Source organism: Pteropus medius, unplaced genomic scaffold (genome assembly GCF_902729225.1).
Source record: "Pteropus medius unplaced genomic scaffold, Ma_sr-lr_union100, whole genome shotgun sequence".
In the NCBI taxonomy this organism is placed as follows: domain Eukaryota; kingdom Metazoa; phylum Chordata; class Mammalia; order Chiroptera; family Pteropodidae; genus Pteropus; species Pteropus medius.
The window spans coordinates 27,730,906-27,748,689 of NW_024352787.1; the positions used below are offsets into that span (position 1 = coordinate 27,730,906).

At 41.5% G+C, this 17,784-nt stretch overlaps 1 protein-coding gene and 1 pseudogene across 1 annotated transcript in view; one reads left to right on the forward strand and one right to left on the reverse strand.

Annotated features, from left to right (window-relative positions):
* The first annotated feature begins 3,675 nt into the window (after nt 1-3,675).
* Nucleotides 3,676-17,784, forward strand: part of POR (cytochrome p450 oxidoreductase) — a 58,758-nt gene continuing 44,649 nt past the window's right edge. Inside the window, exon 1 of the mRNA XM_039849328.1 lies at nt 3,676-3,824. The gene's annotated coding sequence lies outside the window, so the exon portion shown is untranslated. The remainder of the gene's footprint in view (nt 3,825-17,784) is intronic.
* On the reverse strand, nt 15,514-15,632 carry LOC120591857 (uncharacterized; annotated as a pseudogene).

Sequence of the window (17,784 nt, forward strand, 5' to 3'; positions counted from 1 at the left end):
GAGTATTGGTAAGATATGAACATATAAACATGGAAAAGAACAACATTTTTGATGGCTCAGAGGAATCAAAAGGCACAGCATGTATGAGGATTCATCCAGTGTTGCTAGAATGTAGAGTCTGTGGAGGAAACTTATAAAGGTCAAGCTGGAAAGGCAGGTTGGGGCCAGATTTTAAGTGTTCTTATGTCCCAGGCTAAGAAGATCCATTCATTCCACAAACTTTGATTGTATTCCTGCTGTGAGACCTAAAACCCAGACAGGAATTTAGCCTTCATCCTTGATAGTAGCTAATCTGGATAGGGGCAGAGGTCTGTCTGAGAACCCTGGAGGTATCTTGGGAAAGCTTGATAAATCAGATCTATGGAGAGACCAAGGATCTGTTTCCTTTAAATTGTGTCAGAAAAGAAAAAAAAAAATGAACCACAGCTGCACAGGAACAGCTGCACGGGAAGAGACCATTAGAACAATGCCGATGCTGCTTGTTGACTTAGCTTTTAGGCCAAGTGACAGACAAAACAAAGAACACACATGTAGAATGTAATGTATTAAGCTCAATAATAATAATGTCCAGGTTCATACAACTGAAGTTCGGAGCAGAGGTAGGGGGCACAAAGGGAAGGGCAAGTAGGCTGATAGCTTCATTGTATAGCGCGATGAGCTACTGCCAGCACTGGACGGACAGAGAAATGAAGGTCCCAGGCTTATTCAATTATAAAGATGATTAACAGAGGAAGTAAAGGAGGTATATAAATAATTATCTTGAAATGTGTGGGCAGGGGAGGCAGGCTGTGGTTTTAATGACCCAACTCATCATCAGCAGGATTCAAAATGTAACACCTAAAATACAAGACAACAGCCAGCCACAAAAATATTTATTTACCAGCATGGAAATAAGGACCATACAAAGTAAGAAGTGATTCTTTCTGGGCAACGAGGAGAAATGAAGGGTAGCTGGCAGCAAACAGTTGTCTGTAACTTCACATATGTATAATTTTGATTTAAAAAAAAATGAAGTGTCTAGTCATTATTTAGCTATTGGAAGCCTTGTCACTTGGTCAATGACAAAGTTATTTGGGTATTAAAAAAAGTATTTATGAATTCGACTTGGAATAGGTAAAACATTCATAAGGCACAAAATATGAGAGATACAAAGGGCACACAGTGATGCCTCCCTTCCCCTGGTCCCAATTCTCCTCTGGAAACAACCAATGTTACCGGTTTTTTTTCTTTCCAGAGAGGTCATGCACATAAGCCAAACATCTATATTCAATAGGTACATTCTTCCTCTACTTTCCCCACTTACTGTTCATCACCTTGCATTTTTCTTTTATTGATTTATCTCCGAGATTCTTCTGTATCAGCAATGAACTTTCTCATTTGTCTTTTTTATACCTGGATGATATTCATGTATGGATGTAGCAACAATAAATGTCAGTATCTGTTTCCACATAGCTTCACCGACAGTGTGTCATCAAACTTTTAGATTTTTGTCATCATCAGAGGTGAAAAATGGTATCGCAGCCAAATTTTAATTTGCATTTCTTTTATGTGCAAGCGGAAAAACTTTTCACATGGTTAAGAGCCATTTGGATTTCTTTTTCTGTGAACTAATGATTCATATCTTTTGCTCATTTATGTTAATCAGGCCTTTTCTTCTTAATTAGTAGGGGCTTTTTATTAGAAAGACTAGCCCTTTTACTATTAATAATTGCAAATATTTTTTCCTAGTATGTCATTTGTTTCTCGACTGTGCCTGTAGGTTTTTGTCACAATCAAGTTTCAATTTTTATGTAGGCAGATTTCTCAATCTTCTCATTTATGGTTTCCGGGGTTTGTGTCATAACTCAGAAAAGTCTCTTAGAGATTAATGCAAATTCTCCTATGGTTTCTAGTTGGACTTTTCATTTTTCTTCTTTTTTAAAAATCATTGAAATCTTTTATCTGTCAGGAATTTATATTAGCGAAAGTGTAAATTGTGTATACAACCTACTTTTTTTTTTTTCCCAGCTGGCTAGTTAGAGTGAGCTTTGAGGAGGAAGGGTAAAGGGACAGGAAGGAGGACAGTGAGCACAGTAGTACATGAGGAAGTTTTCCAGGCAGTGGGTGTACAAGAAACTGGAGGTGTCGTGCACAGTCAGAATTGCTGAAATCATCCAGTGAACCCAGGTGGACCTGAACTAGGGCAGGGGCAGCAGGAAAGGTGAAAAGGGGATCCTGGAGATAGAATCCATAGGACTCAGTTACTGGTTCAATGGGAAAAAGCAAAAGATGCCTATTTCCTGCCTTGGGGATGCTATTATTAAAGAGAGAGAACTCAATGTTATGAGTTCTGGCTTTACAGAGCAGGGAGTAAGGATGCAGTCAAAGTTTGAAGCTTCACTGGGATACCCAGGTGAGACTGGATTTTGGGTGTTCAACAAGGCGTTGAAAAGGTGGGAGGGAGTATCAGAGATCTGAGTCATGAATTTCCCCACTGCTTTCTTGAGGACCTGGTGCAGGAGTTACATATTCAGTCCCTTAGGTGGACACGGTGTGCCCCATCCTGAGGGCTACTGCACTCATCAAACCTGTTGGTGGTAGTGGTTTCTGGATAGAAGAAGCCTAAAACTGGGGCCACAGCAATAATCTTCTTTATGTAGGATTTTACTATTTTCAAAGTATTTGGTTGTTGGTTGGTTGGTCCTGTTTTCAAAAAAAGGAGAATGGGCTCTGAAGAAAGTAAGTTGCCCAGTGTTCCAAAAGAAATTTGAAGGCTATAATAATAATAATGGCAAAGACTTACATTTCTAGAGCACTACTGCTAAATCCTTCAGGAACACAAGTTATATCACCTAATCCTCAGAACCCTATGTGGATGAAAAAGAAGTACTATGGAAAGTAACCTCATAGAGTTAGCTGATCATAAATTCCTAACTGGGCAGTTCATGGTGAGTAGTCACGTCTCAGGCATATAATTTCTTTGGTAAAAGGCTTATCTTTACCTTGAGCAAGCTCTGTCCATTGTTCCTGTGCATCTAGATTAACATACCTTTGACCGTACATGCCCTCTTTCAGATCCCCCTCCTAAAGTGTGACCACCCTCAAGAAAGCACATATTCCTGTTATCCTATAATCCAGTCCTCACTTAGCTTTCTTACACCTCTGTAACTTTCCTTACATTCCCTCCTTAATTCCCAAGACATCAAAGAAGCTGCAAAATGTCAGTTCTTGGAGGCAGAGCGGGAATTCTTACCCCAGACCAAGGCGACCAGACTTTTCAAACCTAGGCGCCCTCTGCTTCACACCCCCACCCCTGCCACCGCCCAGGGTCCTGTACTCGCCTTTGTCTGGTCACTTTCCATCCCCCAACTCAAGCAAGCCAGCATGTCAATCCGGGTTAGACCTAAGGGACCCTGGACCAACTGTGCAGGCACCCTCAGGTCAGGAAACTGAGGGGCCGTTGAGAAGAAAAAGCGGCGAGCACACGTGAGCGGCTGTCGGCAGCAGGCCAGACGGCCCGGCGCACAGAAATAACCTCATCGGGTCCTATGAGAGGGTGGGACCACACTGGAAGGCCGGAGAAACAGCTCGTCGGTAGAGTCACGCCCGCCAGAGAACCACGTGCCACGCCATTAGGACGTCTGCACAGCCAGGATGCGGAGGGGGCATGGCCTGCCGGGCCGTACCAAGAGCACAGATTCTCAAGGGGGAGACCTGGCTCCGGGAGCGTGCGCACGCCGACGGCCACGCCCCTACCCCCGCGGTCGCCGAGAGCGGTGGTAGCACCTCAGTGGTGTGGGCTTGCGTTCTGCTCTAGTGCTGGGACTGCTGTCGGACCGTCGGTGGTGAGTTCCTGCAGTCACGGGCGCGGGGTTAGTGAGGTTCGGGCGCCAGAGCTCGGGGTGCCTGGGCTCCGGGGCCCAATGCCTTCTGGTCGCTTCGGCCGCTTTGGCGCTGGGGCAGGCTCTCTGGCCCGGTCGCTAAGTGTCTCACATCGGCCCTTCCCGGGGTGGCCTTTCCCCTCAAGCTGACCTCCTGCGGAGGCTTGAGGGCCGAATGTTGAGTCCGGGCGTCAGAGGGCTGGGACTAAGCTACTTTTCCCCTCCAAGCCTCAGTTTCCCCCTGTACAATGAGCCTCGAGGCGGCCAATTTGGGGGGTAATTCACGTAGGAGGAGCTCTGTGAGTGCGAATGGGACCGAATTAGATCCTATAACATCAAGTGGGCTTAGGGGAGCCGGCCAGCCCAGCCTTTCCTCGGAATCGCTCTGCGTGCGTGCGAGGGCCCGGCATCCCTGAGGGGCAGTGCCTCTCGCGTGCAGGTGCCTTGGCAACAGCAGTGACACTCTTAGGCCGTGGGAGCAATTGGGTAAGAGGTCGAGGTCTCCTAGGCGGCGGCAGGTGGAATGGAGGTGGGGGCTTTGGGGAACTTGACCTCGACTTTTTGTTTTTTATTTAAGGCGAGTAACCATTCACCATTTTGTAAGCTGGTGACCAATACTGAGGAGTTTGGAGCTATTTCAATGAATGTGACTGCTTCCTCTCTTAGACCCCAAAAATGCAGCCTTCCCCTCCGAGCTTGGCCACGCTAAAGAATGGTGCTAATCCTAGGGGAGACGGGGCTAGAGTGGATGGTCCTGGATCTGAGTCTTGGCACATTGGCAGGACGTTAACTTCTGGAGCCTCTGTTTCCTCCTCAGTAACAGAGATAGTGAAACAGCCCACCTTGCTAACTCCACAGGGTTGAGGTTCTGAGGATCAAAAGGGTCTCGGAGAAAGGGTGACATTGAGAACTGTCACTTTTTTAAGCTGAGCAAACTAACCCACTGGTATCCATTGTCCTCGCAGCACAATGCTGTAATTCCTGTTGTTTGAGGAGAAGCTATTGATTCATTAACCACTCACAAGTTCTGCCTACACAAATCTCCCTTGAGTGGTTGTGGGGTTGACTTGATCAGGGAAACAGCCCCAAAGTCTCAGTAAAGCAGAGAACTTGGAAGGGATCACTTTTCTTTGTGTACCTCTAAGGAGTTCTTATTTTCTTTTGAGAGAGTGGTCAGTTCTTGAGCTTCTCATGATTTTCATATCTCTGATATGGTAACTGAAAGCTTAATCCTTGTCTCAAGTGTCCAAAAACCAAGTCTGCATTTCAGAGAATGGAATATTAACTTCTAGTTGGGCTGTCATGCTGAAAACTTCAGAGGGATCTTAACTCTCCAAAATTCTTCATGTCTATCACTAGAAAAAAAGGACAGGTAGATTTGAGATAAAAAGAGCTCCAGGGATGTACTTCAGCACCTGGAATAGCAGCATTGACTTGCAGTCAGGCAGGTGAATATCCCTCAGTGGTATGATTTTGTAATCAGTTACAGATGTCAATTGCCTGACGAACCTGAAATTTTAGAACCTGCTAGTGACTGGATTGATCTTCCCTTAACCCCTTGAAAATCAGAATCTGAGTTAGGTAAGTCCATGTTCTCTTTGATCGACTATTTAAAATTGGAACTGTTTGTTCTGAAAATGTTCTGTAAATCCAGAACATTCATTTGTTAAACCCATGGGACATTTCAAGTTAATAAGAATTTAGCTCTTATGCAACTTTTTTCTCCTGATGGAGCTTCTGCAGTTGTAGACCTTTCCTGGTTCACAAGAGCCCAGCTTCCTCTGCAGTATCTTCCACTTCCTAGTGCTTTAAGAAGGAGCAGAGCACTGAATTGGGAGTCAGGGAACCTAAGTTCAGCTCTGGCACTAGCACTATGTGCCTCAGTTTAGTGCTTTGGGATTTAAAATCAGAAAAAAAGTGAAATGGAGAATTATTTTTCATAAAAATGTATTTTTTTCTATTTACAAAATATTAAGTGCTCATTATTTTAAAAACTATCACAGAAATATGAAATATAATGAACATCCCTGATAGCCTTACTCTGAGACAAAAAAATCACCACCAGTGGTGTATTATGTATTCTCCAGATTATTTTTTCCATATATAAAGACATTTATTATTTAAATTTTAAACTTAAAATAACAGAAGTTGTTGACTAAACACAAAACTAAGATGAAACTAGTGATACTGTTCTGAGACTTGCTTTTAATTACTTAACATGATGCATTTTTAAATCACTATGTAGAGATCTGCCTCATTCTTTTTTAAACCTCATTCTTTTAAAAATGACGGAATATTTCAGTAACCAGTATTACTGAAAAAAATATATGTGGTTTGCATCTTTTTGCTATCATGAATTTTGCCTGAGTAGTCTTGTTCTTTATCTTGTGCAATTAAATATTTTTAATATCTTGTGCAAAATATTTTTGCATAATGAATTCTTGTAGTTGAAGAGGTGGAACAATGTTAATGAGCTTTTAAATGTGTTCATTGAACAAATATTGACTCTTTTGGTACTATAGAAGTGACTGAAACAGACTAATCTCCCATGGATCTGATCTAGTGGAGGGAGACAAACAACACACATAATTTGTCAAATGGTGATAAATAATTTGGGATTTAACTTTTTATTTTATGTCAGATTCATTTAAAAATTAAAATCAGAAAAAATGAAATGGAGAAATGACTTATAAAACTGTATCTTTTCTGTTTTAAAAAAATTTAAGTGCTCATTATAAAGACTGTTAAAAAATATCCAATATAGATAGTGAATGTCCTTCATAGCCTTACACTGAGACTTTTTTTTAGTGGAGAAAAATAATATAGGGGAGAGAGAGAGGAGAGGGAGATATAGATTGACTGTAGAAATGGTATGACTTTAAATATTAATGGATATTGCCAAACTCTCCTCCAAAAACGATACCTTGTTATGTTCCCACCAACAGAGTCTCATTGTGTTTTAATTCATAGTTCTAAGACCACTTGTGAAGACTAACTGCTAATGGCAGAGATGCTATTATATTAGGAAAATTTTATGCAGATTCTGTACTAAGTTTGTATTATGTGTGCATATGGGTGTGTGTAGAGACTCATACATACATACATATTTTTTAAGTTCTTCTGATGGCCCCAAAAGGCTGGTGTTTCCTTGCCCATTTCACAGCTAGGGAGGGTTCTCCGAGATGAAATCACTTGCTCAAGGCTGTGAGGGTGAAGCTGAGCCCTCACTCCTCTTTTTGTGCTGTATTTCATTTTTGACTGGAGAGGAGTAGTTCGTTTGTTTCTTTGTTTGGGTAGAAGAGAAATTTCTTAATACATATAAATACTTAATAATATGATTGCTCTTCTTCACTTCCAGTACCACAAAGCACAAGTAAGTATGTCTCTGTGTTGTATGTTTCACTATACATTTCATTATAGTGTAAGTAACATAAATGAAATGAGTATCTGATAGAGGTAGAAAATATTATTGCTTTTTTTTTTATATAGGCTACAGAATAAAACTTGTTTTCCTGTACAGTTGTGTTATCTGGCATTTGATAGAAATTTAGAGCCACTGGGCAAGTGGGGAGAAGCTCCAACGTCAGAGGCAGCTTAGCAGCTTATACAAACAGCGGGGTTCTATGCCAGGCCTTACTTTCTTCATCCATGAAGTGGGGAATGAAGGCCTACTCCACCTGTCTCCTGGAACTGCTCAGGAGGTGTTTATTTTTCTGCAGTTAATGCTCCCTGTTATTGGCATTGTTTCTATCCCTGTGGAATGAATGACACTTAAAAAACATATTTGACCCTCTGGATCTAAGCTTCAGTGTTTAAGGCCTAGTTCAGGCACTTGAGAACTTTTCTGGGGAGAACAAACATAACAGTAAACAATTAGAGCCTGTTGAGTTCATTCTTGAGATAATGCATGTGAGGTACTTATCCTTGGTGCTGAGCACTTCTGGGGAGCACTCAGAACAAGCTGCCTTTGTGTGTGTGTGGGGGGGGTCACGTGAGACTCCACAGAGAAGGTGACATTTGAGTTGGGTCTTGGAGAGTAGATAGAAATTAACAGCCCACTAAGGCATCCCCCTCTGGGAGGTGTAGGGTGTAGGTTGCATGAGGCTTGGAGCAATTGGGACTTCTCTGAAGGAAGCTCGTGAACCATACTAAGTGATGGGAAGGCTTTTAAATAGGTCAGTGACGTGACCAGCACAGAAGTGTTTTCTTATATTGGGTTTTCAGACTTTCTTCTTGCTCCAATGTCTTTCTTTCTGGGTGAATTCATTATTTGGGAAACTCACTCTGCTGAATCTGTATCATACCATTTTAGAGCTCTGCATCCTAAAAGTATTTTTCTTTCCCCAACCCCCTCCCCAAGTGAGGTGTTTATATTAGTTGTGTACCTGGTGGTGTGTGTGTGTGTGTGTGTGTGTGTGTGTGTGTGTGTGTGTAAGAAAGGAGCAGAGGAGTCTCATGGGCAAAGAGTCCATGGTTCTTTGCAGGCTGGTAGTTACTGTTGCTTGGGTCCATTGGAGCCAAGTTCATCATCCCATTATGCCTGATATTGGTTGGCAACTTGGTTAACGTTTTGGGTATGTTTTGAACAAAGCACCTGAGGGGGCCTGATCCTTCTTTTGGGTGGCTTGTGCAGAAACCTCTGGATGTGGAGGGCTTATTTATTTAACTTATAAAAAAGCAACAATGTGGGGGAAAATAAAAGAATTATCCTTTATTTGGAGTGCTAGAGAGTGAGGCATTCTAATTTCCTTTGCACAGAGTCTGTACACAGCTGAGAGATTATACAAATGCTTCCCAGAAATTAATCAGTTTCAAAGGCTAAGCTAGAATATAATAATGGGCCAAACTGTGGTGCCGTGAACTGAGAACTGTTTCTTAGAGAATTGGGTTCTTTAGGAGACATCTCGTGATAGGAAAATAAAATGGAAAAAGTTGACTTTTGTCTCCTTGGTTGTAGTAACGGAGGAAGGTGGACTCTGTGGGGTGTGCCCTCTGATGTATGACTTACGTAATTCTAGGTGAAATTTATGACTTATATTTAGTCATTTTTTTATCTTCCCTAGCTTTATCTTCATTGCCTTTTCCTGTGGTCCCGCCCGCCCCACCCCTTTGTCGAGCTCAGTCTTCCCTGTCCCCTCTGCCTTTTGTGCTTGTATAAGAACACCGTGATCTTGCAGTATGTTTCATCATTGTGTTGGGTAGGCTGGGTCTGTAAAAGGTTTGAAGGCTGGGTAGGAGCACATGGACTCTTGCTCACCTCTAAACCCACATATGTTGACTCTGTATCTGTAGGTCACTTGAGTTGGTTTTCAAAACTGCAAACAGAGTTGACGGTTCTTGAGTACACAGGAGAATGTATTAGCCAATTGTTCCCAGGACTTCCAGGGATGGGGTTTAGATTGGGACACATTCTAGGTATCACATCAGAGATTTGTGCTTTTGTGAAGAATAGCTTTTGTTGGTTTCAGTTAAGGGTTTCAGAACCTTTACAATCATTTAAGAAACCAGGCAGTGTTATCTGGACATGTTGGATGCAGTCCCCTAATGTGATCTGTAAACTCTAAAAGGTCATTTGGCATGACAACAGAGATTAAAAAAATGCATCCTGCCTACCTGAAACACCCACCAGCAAGGTCCATACCCCTGTTAGTGACCTCACCATCTTCCTGGTCTCTGAAGCTTTAAGGACAAATAACATCTGTCCCTTTTCCCTCTTTTCATTTTGGGTTTTTGCCACCATGCAGTCCTGTCACTTTTTAGTTTTTGAGTCTCTTTCCACTGCCATGGTCTTATTGTAGCCCTTGTCATTTCCTGGTTGCACTAGACCCCTTACTGGCCTCCTGAGTTCATAATTCCTCCTCCCTGATTCTCTACACCTCCTCTCAAGACCTGCCCATGGTACCATTTCTAGATTGATCTCGAAGCACTGCTTTTATCATCCCTCCTTTGCTCAAGAATTTATAGTTATTCTCACTGCCTTATTATTTTGTTGTCTTCTTCCCTTCTCTACTTCCATAATGGATATAGCAGTGGCTATAATAAAAGGAGTCCAAATCTCTCTCTCTCTAATGGCAATATGGTTAGAGTAGAATGTGAATTCAGTGAGGACTGGGAACTTCCCCGTCATTTCCACAGGTATAAGCCAATGTGTACAACAGTGCCAGGTGTAAGGTAGACACTCAGTGAATACTAACTGGGTGAATGGAGAAATAAATGGATGAATTAATGATTATGGCTTCTCTCTCCCACGGTACTGCTAAGCTTTCTCCTGCATATTGACTGTCAGTATTGGGTCTGATCTGTATTTTTCGAGATTATTCTAAGGTGCCATGTAAACTTATTGTAGGATTTCAGTTTTCCATCCATTTTAAATGTTTTAAGTTCTTCCCACAATTGATAGTTTATTTAATAGTTAATTTAATAATTAATTATTTTATACTTGAAGAAGAGAAAGAATTTGGGTACTTTTCATAGCATTCTGTCTTTCTAGATATTTCTGGATCAGTTACCTGGATACCAAAACATGAATAAATTTATTTATTTTTTAAAAATCTAATGAATAAAAGGGGTCTAGTTTAACCTTTGAGTGTTGTATGTCAGGTCCTGTGCTGGGTGTTTTATGTCTCATGTGATGATCATAACACTGAGATGGTCGGCGAGGGGACTGAGGCTGAATAAGTCATGTGCTGGGGGCCCCATGGTGTGTAAGTAGCACATCTGGGTTTTGAACCATGGTCTTTTGACTTACAAGGACCACGTTCTTTCATGGCTCAACTGAATTTTAAGTTTGTTGAATTTCAAGGCCCACACTCTTCTCAGCAAAACCAAAACCATGGAAAAAAGTAGTAATTGAGAGAAGGACCCTGGGAGGCAGATAATTGTGCCAAAAAACAGTCAAGGGAAGTTATTGTGATTGAGCACAAAACTCAGCTCAGAGCTTCCTAGAAGGCAAGACAAAGGATGGGTTTTGCATAGCAAACATTACTGAAAAAGGGAAGCAGATCAGTTTATTCCAAGAAGCAATTTTCCCTGGGCCTTCATTGAATAAGGCAGTAGGCAGCAGCCTCACAAGCGTTTGTAGAGCACCTCGTGTGTACGAGGCCCTTTTTCGAGGTGCTGGGACTGCACTTGTGTGCAGACAGGACTGATAGGGTAATGATAGCTTAGGTCGGGGTGGAGGGAATGTTCTAAACAGAAGAGCATGACCCACAGGTAGCCTTCCTGGGACCCGCTTGGGTAAGTGCTGAGAACTTTAGGCTCTAGTATAATAGTATAATAGTATAATGGTATAATAGTAAGGGCAGATCTTTGGGGGATGGGAGCAAGAGAATAGACTCAGAGTGATGTATTTTATCAGGCAGGGATAAAGCAGGAGAATCTGGAAGAGTGAATGGGGAGAGACCTTTTGCCAGAGGTAGGAGGCAGATAGTCCATAGTAGAGGTCCTGAGGTTCTTAGCACATCTCATATGCAGTGTCCTGCCATTTTGCTATGAAAGTTGAAAAGTCTGGCTTGGGTTCTTGCCTGTTAGTGGGTGACTGTAAGCAGAGCCAAGACTTCTTAGAAGGCAGCAGTGGTTCCGTTCAAATGCTCCTGGCTGAAGGGCTAGCGTGCTGTACCATCAAGTGTAGTGTTGACTGTGGTGTGAAAGATTTTGTTGATTCAATCATTGAGCAAATATCTATCTATCTATCTATCTATCTATCTATCTATCTATCTATCTATCTATCTATCTAGACACACACATACAGAGAAAGAGAGAGAGAGAGAGAGAGAGAGAGAGAGAGGAAACGAACCATGTTATGAAAGAGAACCATGTTATGCCAGGTCTCTTGAGCACCAGCGGAACCAAAATACAAACTAACTCCAGCCAGATGGCAGCTTTCCAGGGGTTATTTAATTGTGAGTAATACTGTTACCTGATGGTACAGCCAAGATGTTAACTGCAAAATGAACTCCAGGTCATTCAGTGAAGCAACTTCTATCTTTAACTTTGCCTTGTCCTAAAAAGATTCAGAAGGGCATGCAAATGAGTGGCTCTGACGCCACTTAGCCTGGGTTTGAATCCTAGTTCAGCCACGTCTCTCAGTTCCCTGACTTTGGGCAAGGACTTTAACCTCTGTGATACCTATACCTCAGAGGGCTGTTGTAAGAATGAAATGAAATAGTAGAATGTCATAGTGTAAATGTTTAATACATGTTAATTATTGTTATAATTAACACTTGGAAAAGATAGATGAAGCGAATAGAAAATGATGGGGGGTGGGGAGGGCAGGACCCAGGGCTAAGGATAATGTGTGGCTGCTAGAGGCTTTTTTGATTTGTTCAGTTTCTTGATGTCCAGAGCAAAGAGGGGAAGATAAGTCAGGAATGGGGAGTGACTGCTAATGGATATGAGGTTTCTTTATGGGGTGATGAAGCTGTTCTGGAATTAGTGGTGATGGTTGCACGATGGGTGAATATTCTGAAAACCACAGAATTGCACACTTTAAAATGATGACTTTTATGGTATGTGAATTATATCTCCAGTTTTAAAAATCTGGTTTATAGGTCATGAGTCTTTGACCAGCTGGACTCCCACTAGTTCTGCCACTGGCTACCTATTACCTTGAGTGAGCTCTGCCTATCTGCAACAGACGTGCTTACTGTTCTCTGCATATTTCTGTGCTTATCTACATTTCTTATCCCTCTTGAAGTTAACTTAGGCTAATGGCCTGTGAGAGGGAGTGATGTGTGTCACTTCTAGCCTGAAGCACTTAAGAGATGGTCCTGAGCCCTCCCATAGTCTTCTCCCCATCACAACAACCCTAGAAGTTATACATTGAGGTAGTGAAATCATAAGGGAAAAGCTGCTTGAACTCCCCAGTCCCCTTATGGAGGCCAAGTGCCAAGCAGAGTCACCTTGCCTACGCTGGACATTGCATAAAGTTATGTGTTAGGCCACTTTCGGTGTGGATTGGTGCTCAGAGGAGGACACCTTTTCCCAGTCCTGTGACCTGGAGAAATGTCCTCATTGCCTCTCACACAGGTGCGCTATGTGATGTGGTGGGTATCCTCTCTACCAGGAAGCCACAGCAGGTGCAGTGGTGTAGAGGTTCTTATAACCCACCTACATCCTCACATCTTGCTGCAGCCTACATAGCTCTCCTGGCAGTGTCTGTCAGAGGGTACATTACACTATCAGCCTCAGGAGCATCTTGTGTGACCTACTGTACCTCACCCAAATGACAGCATGGTATAATGCCAGGCCAGTGCCAGAGGATTTTGTTTCCTTCTCCCTAAAAAGACATGGATGGGGCAATAAGAAACTGTCATCAGCTAATGGTTGAGTGCTGATGCACTGTCTTGTAAATGGAGTGTAATAATTGTGGATGCTTTATAGACACCACAAGAGAGTCCTCTATCACCATGGCATCTGATTATTACTGACTTGTTCATGTTGTTGTGACTGTTTAATAACCCTGCTAAAATGGTTTGGAATTGTTCACGCCAGAGCAAACAGGTGAGTTTGGATTAAATTGCCGTCGTCGTTCTGATCTGGCCAGTGGAAGTTTGCAGTGGCTGATCAGATGTTGTCTAATGATGGTAGAAAATGGGGACAGAGGGGTACTGGGTTTGGCAGGAGTTCGGAGTCCTAAGCTATGTGCTCTTAAAGGCTAGAAGAGCTGTTGCTGTACCTTATATAGTCATTCAGACCCTCTGAGCACTCTGCTGTGCCTGACCTTTGCCGGGCACTGTCTTCTTCCGTCTCCCTCACTGTCCGTTCCCACCCTCAGTTTCTTTAGTGAGAGGGATTTGTATTGCATCAGCATCTGCTATTAAGTGACCTGACCTAAATGTAAATTAAAGCTTTCCTGTTTGAAATCAAGGTAAACTGATGAAGAATGTTTGAAAGACAATGTATTCAAACTCTACTTACTGCTGTTGGCACTGGTTCTTCCAGGTCCAGCCCAGCCTGAGGCAAATCTCTGGGCAAGTCCTCTGATAGGTACCTGAATTGGACAGACTCTGAGAGTTCTGGATCTCAGAACCCAGACTCTTACTTCCCTTCAGAAAAGGTTGGGTTTCTCCAGAGCTTTTGGGCTGTACCGCATCACATTTCTCTAAACTCTTAAGGAAAGCAGGAGCTTTTGAGAGTCACCTATATTGGCTTCCAGGGGCCCAAGCTGAAGTACTCTGCCTCTTACCTGCATTCTCCTAGTTTGAACACACCCAGTTCACTAAGCATAAAACAGAACAATAGTTAACTTTTTTCCTTATACGAGTGTCACACACCAGGCACGTCTATTGTCTCATATAATTCTGGTAACAGCCCCTGTGAGGTAGGTAGTATTATCTCTGTTTTCTAAATGAAAACACTGAGGTGCAGAGAGATTTCAAGTTTCGTATATGTGCATGACTGTAAATGTTGTCATGACATAAAGAGTTTAAATGTATGATGTTTTCAGACATAGATCATGTGTAAGTGATTATTGAAATGTGCTTCCCCAGGACTCTGATTCTTATTTTCAGGGTCATCCACTGCCCTGCCTTGACAACCTCCCCTCCAGATATCACACCAAGGAGGGCTGGTGAGGGGGCCAGCCGGGGGGGCGCTGAGAAGCAAGTGGAGAGCTGAGCAGTGGATCTCTATGTCCCCGTGTTGGTGTGTGGATGCAGCTCTGGGCCAGTACCTCCTACTGCACGCCTTCCCCACTTTATACCACAGAGGATCTCATTTGCTGGGAATGGTTTCCGTTGCTGAGACGGTCTGCCTGGTCTGCACATTCTCCCTGGTTGCTTCTCTTTGCCCCACCTTCTGTTCTACCGATGGTGTCATGGCCTCCCTTGAGTGCTTACTGATTCTTGTATTTAGTTTTAGTTCTTTTTTTTTCCCTAACTTGTTTCCCTCACAGGCTTCTCTTTTTTCTCCAGGTTAGCAGTGTGTCTTGCAGAGGGAGAGCTGCAAAAAAATGTTGAAAATAAATTGCTTTCTGGAAAAGTAATTTGATGAGTTAATCAAGAGCCTTAAAAATACTTATTTCCTTTGATCCAGAAATATTTCTAAGATAAATTCAGAAACTATTTTAAGGAAATAAACAGTTGCCCAAAGATTTATTTTGAAAGATATCAATCATCGTGTTTATCATGGCATTATTTGTAACAGTGAAAATATTCTGTAAATGACGCTATATTTATAGGCTGGAATAACATTTGAAAATTTATAATGTTCACAAATTAATAAGTGAAAAATGCAAGACAGAATTATATGTAATATGAAACCAGTGATGTTAAAAATAAATATATTTTAATATACGTATAAAAAATGAGTAGAACAAAAATAGTAGGTGTTTGGATTGTGTTTTCTTTATATTTTTGAATATAGCATATTTTCTTCAGTAAGCATATATTTCTAATTTCTCTGAAATAGTTTCATATTGTCAGAAAAGTTGCAAAAATAGTGCAAAGAATTATTGAAAACTCTTCACTCAGAATCCTTAAATATTAACATTTCACCATGCTTACTTTATTATTTTCACTATTTTTTTCCCCACATCTTTTTTTTTTTTTTTTTTTTTTTTTAGGCGAGGCAACCCTTGGTTGACCTCACAGATTGCAAGGACCTTGTCAGCTTACAATCCCTTATTTATTTTTTATTTTTTATTTACTTTTTATGCCTACAGCTCCTGGTCTTCTTAGGTAGTCTCCCATCCAAGTACTAACCAGGCCCGACCCTGTTTATCTTCCGAGATCAGACGGGATTGGGCTTGTTCAAGGTGGCATGGCCATAGACCACATCTTTTTCTTAACTTACTTTAGCAGGGTTCCCCAAGTCCCCAATCCCTGGGCTGCGGACTGGTACTGGTCTGTGGCCTGTTTGGAATTGGGCTGCACAGAGCAGGAGGTGAGCAGCAGGCAGGCAAGCGAATGAAGCTTCATCTGTATTTGCAGCTGCTCCCCAGCACTACTAGCATCACCGTCTCAGCTCCACCTCAGATCATCAGGCATTAGATTCTCATGGGAGCAATTCTTTTTGGTCCCTGGTACCAAAAAGGTTGGGGACCGCCATACTTGATAATAAGTTGACAATACTGTGCTCATTTAATGCTTCACTGTTTATTTTCTAAAATTCAAGAACATTTTCTCACATAACCATAGCACAATAATATCAGGAAATTAATGTCAGTAACAATATTTTGTCTAATTGTAGAGTTTATTCAAATTGCCATTAATGTATTATAGCAACAGAAAAATCTTTTTTTCCACCGAGTCCAAGATCGCATTTAGCTTTAACCACTCCAGTTTCCTGTGATCTGGAGCAGTTCCTCAGTCTTTTTTTGTTTTTCAGGACCTTGACATTTTTCAAAAAGTCAGGCCATTTCTTTGTAGAATGTCCCTCAATTGGGATTTGTCTGATGTTTCCTTACAATAAGGTTTAGGTTGTGTATTTTTGGCGGGGTATCACAGAAATGGTATTGTGTCCTTAGAGCACAATATTAGGTGGCAGGTGTTGTCCCTTTGTCCCAATATTAACTTTGTTGTTAACTTTGATCACTTGGTTATGGTGATATCAGCCAGGTTCTCCACTATGAAGTTCTATTTTTCCCTATGTAATCATCAAACTTTCATCCTCAAGTTTTAGCATTTGTGATTCTTGTCTGAAACAGGTATTACTATGGTAATTGCCAGTTGGTAATTTTCTAAGTCTTTCATCCCTTCTACAGTTATATGTTGGCATTCTACTGTGAGAAGTAACTTTCCATTTTCCCCCTTGTATTTATTCATTTATATATTAACGTTGACACATAGGTTATTCTTTTATCCTATGAGTTATAATCTGTCACTAATGGTCTTTATTTTTATGCTCAAATTGTCCTACATTTGGCTGGTAGGAACCCCCCCCCTTCTCATGTCCTTTTGACATGTCCCCATCATTCTTCAAGCCCTTCCTTACTCTTTGGCAAAGCAAGGTGGTCCAGGTTCATTCACTACATCTGCTCCAGTTCTGGAGTCCTGGAAGGAACCCTGGTTCTTTTTTGATGGAGAATGGTGTATAGAAACCAAGATCTGGGTGCTAGATGGCTCCTTGCTCCTGGGATATCATTGCTTCTAGGCCTTCTCAGCAGACAGAACTAGGAAATACACGTAATTTCTGTATCTATCTTTATATATTAAATGCGTCTATCTATATACACATTTCTGTATCTGTCTTTATATATTAAAAAACCATTGTGCATACTGATACCTCCAATTTCGGGGTTCATTTCTTGTCCTCTCTTTCCATATTTGTAGCTCCCTTCTTCAACAGTAAGAAATTTAGCAGCCATGTTATTTATTTTTAATTTCAGAAGTAACACATGAATGTCAGCTATCTCATTATAGAAACATAGGCAAAGCAAAGGCTCCTTTATATACCCATCACCCAATCATATTCTAGACATTGCAGAAATCACTATTGTACATCTCTTCCTGGATCATTTTCTGGAGAAATATCTAATTTTTCTTTTGTTTAATTAATGGTTTCATAATGAGAATATCACTTTCTTTTTTATTTAATATATTTTGGCAGTCTTTCAGTACCATTGAAAGACTGCGAGTCTTTCAATGAGAGTACCATTATTAGTTCTATCTGATTAAAAAGCTGCATTGCATTCTATTATTTGGAATTGAAAACACAAGTATCTGATTTGAGGCTGACACAAGCAGCACTATGGTGCACGTGTCACTGCGATCAGCGAGAGCCACATTCTGAGAAGAGAATCACTGGACCCGAGAGCCTGGGCGTGTTTTTTTTCCCCCCATAAGAAAACAGCTTTAAAATATTTTTCTGATTAGATAAATAATAACGTGCTCATTATTTTTTAAAAAGCAAATTAAAAATTTTAAATTAAGTGTGAAAAAATAAACTCACTCTTGAGATAATATTTCTGTGACAGCCCTTTCAC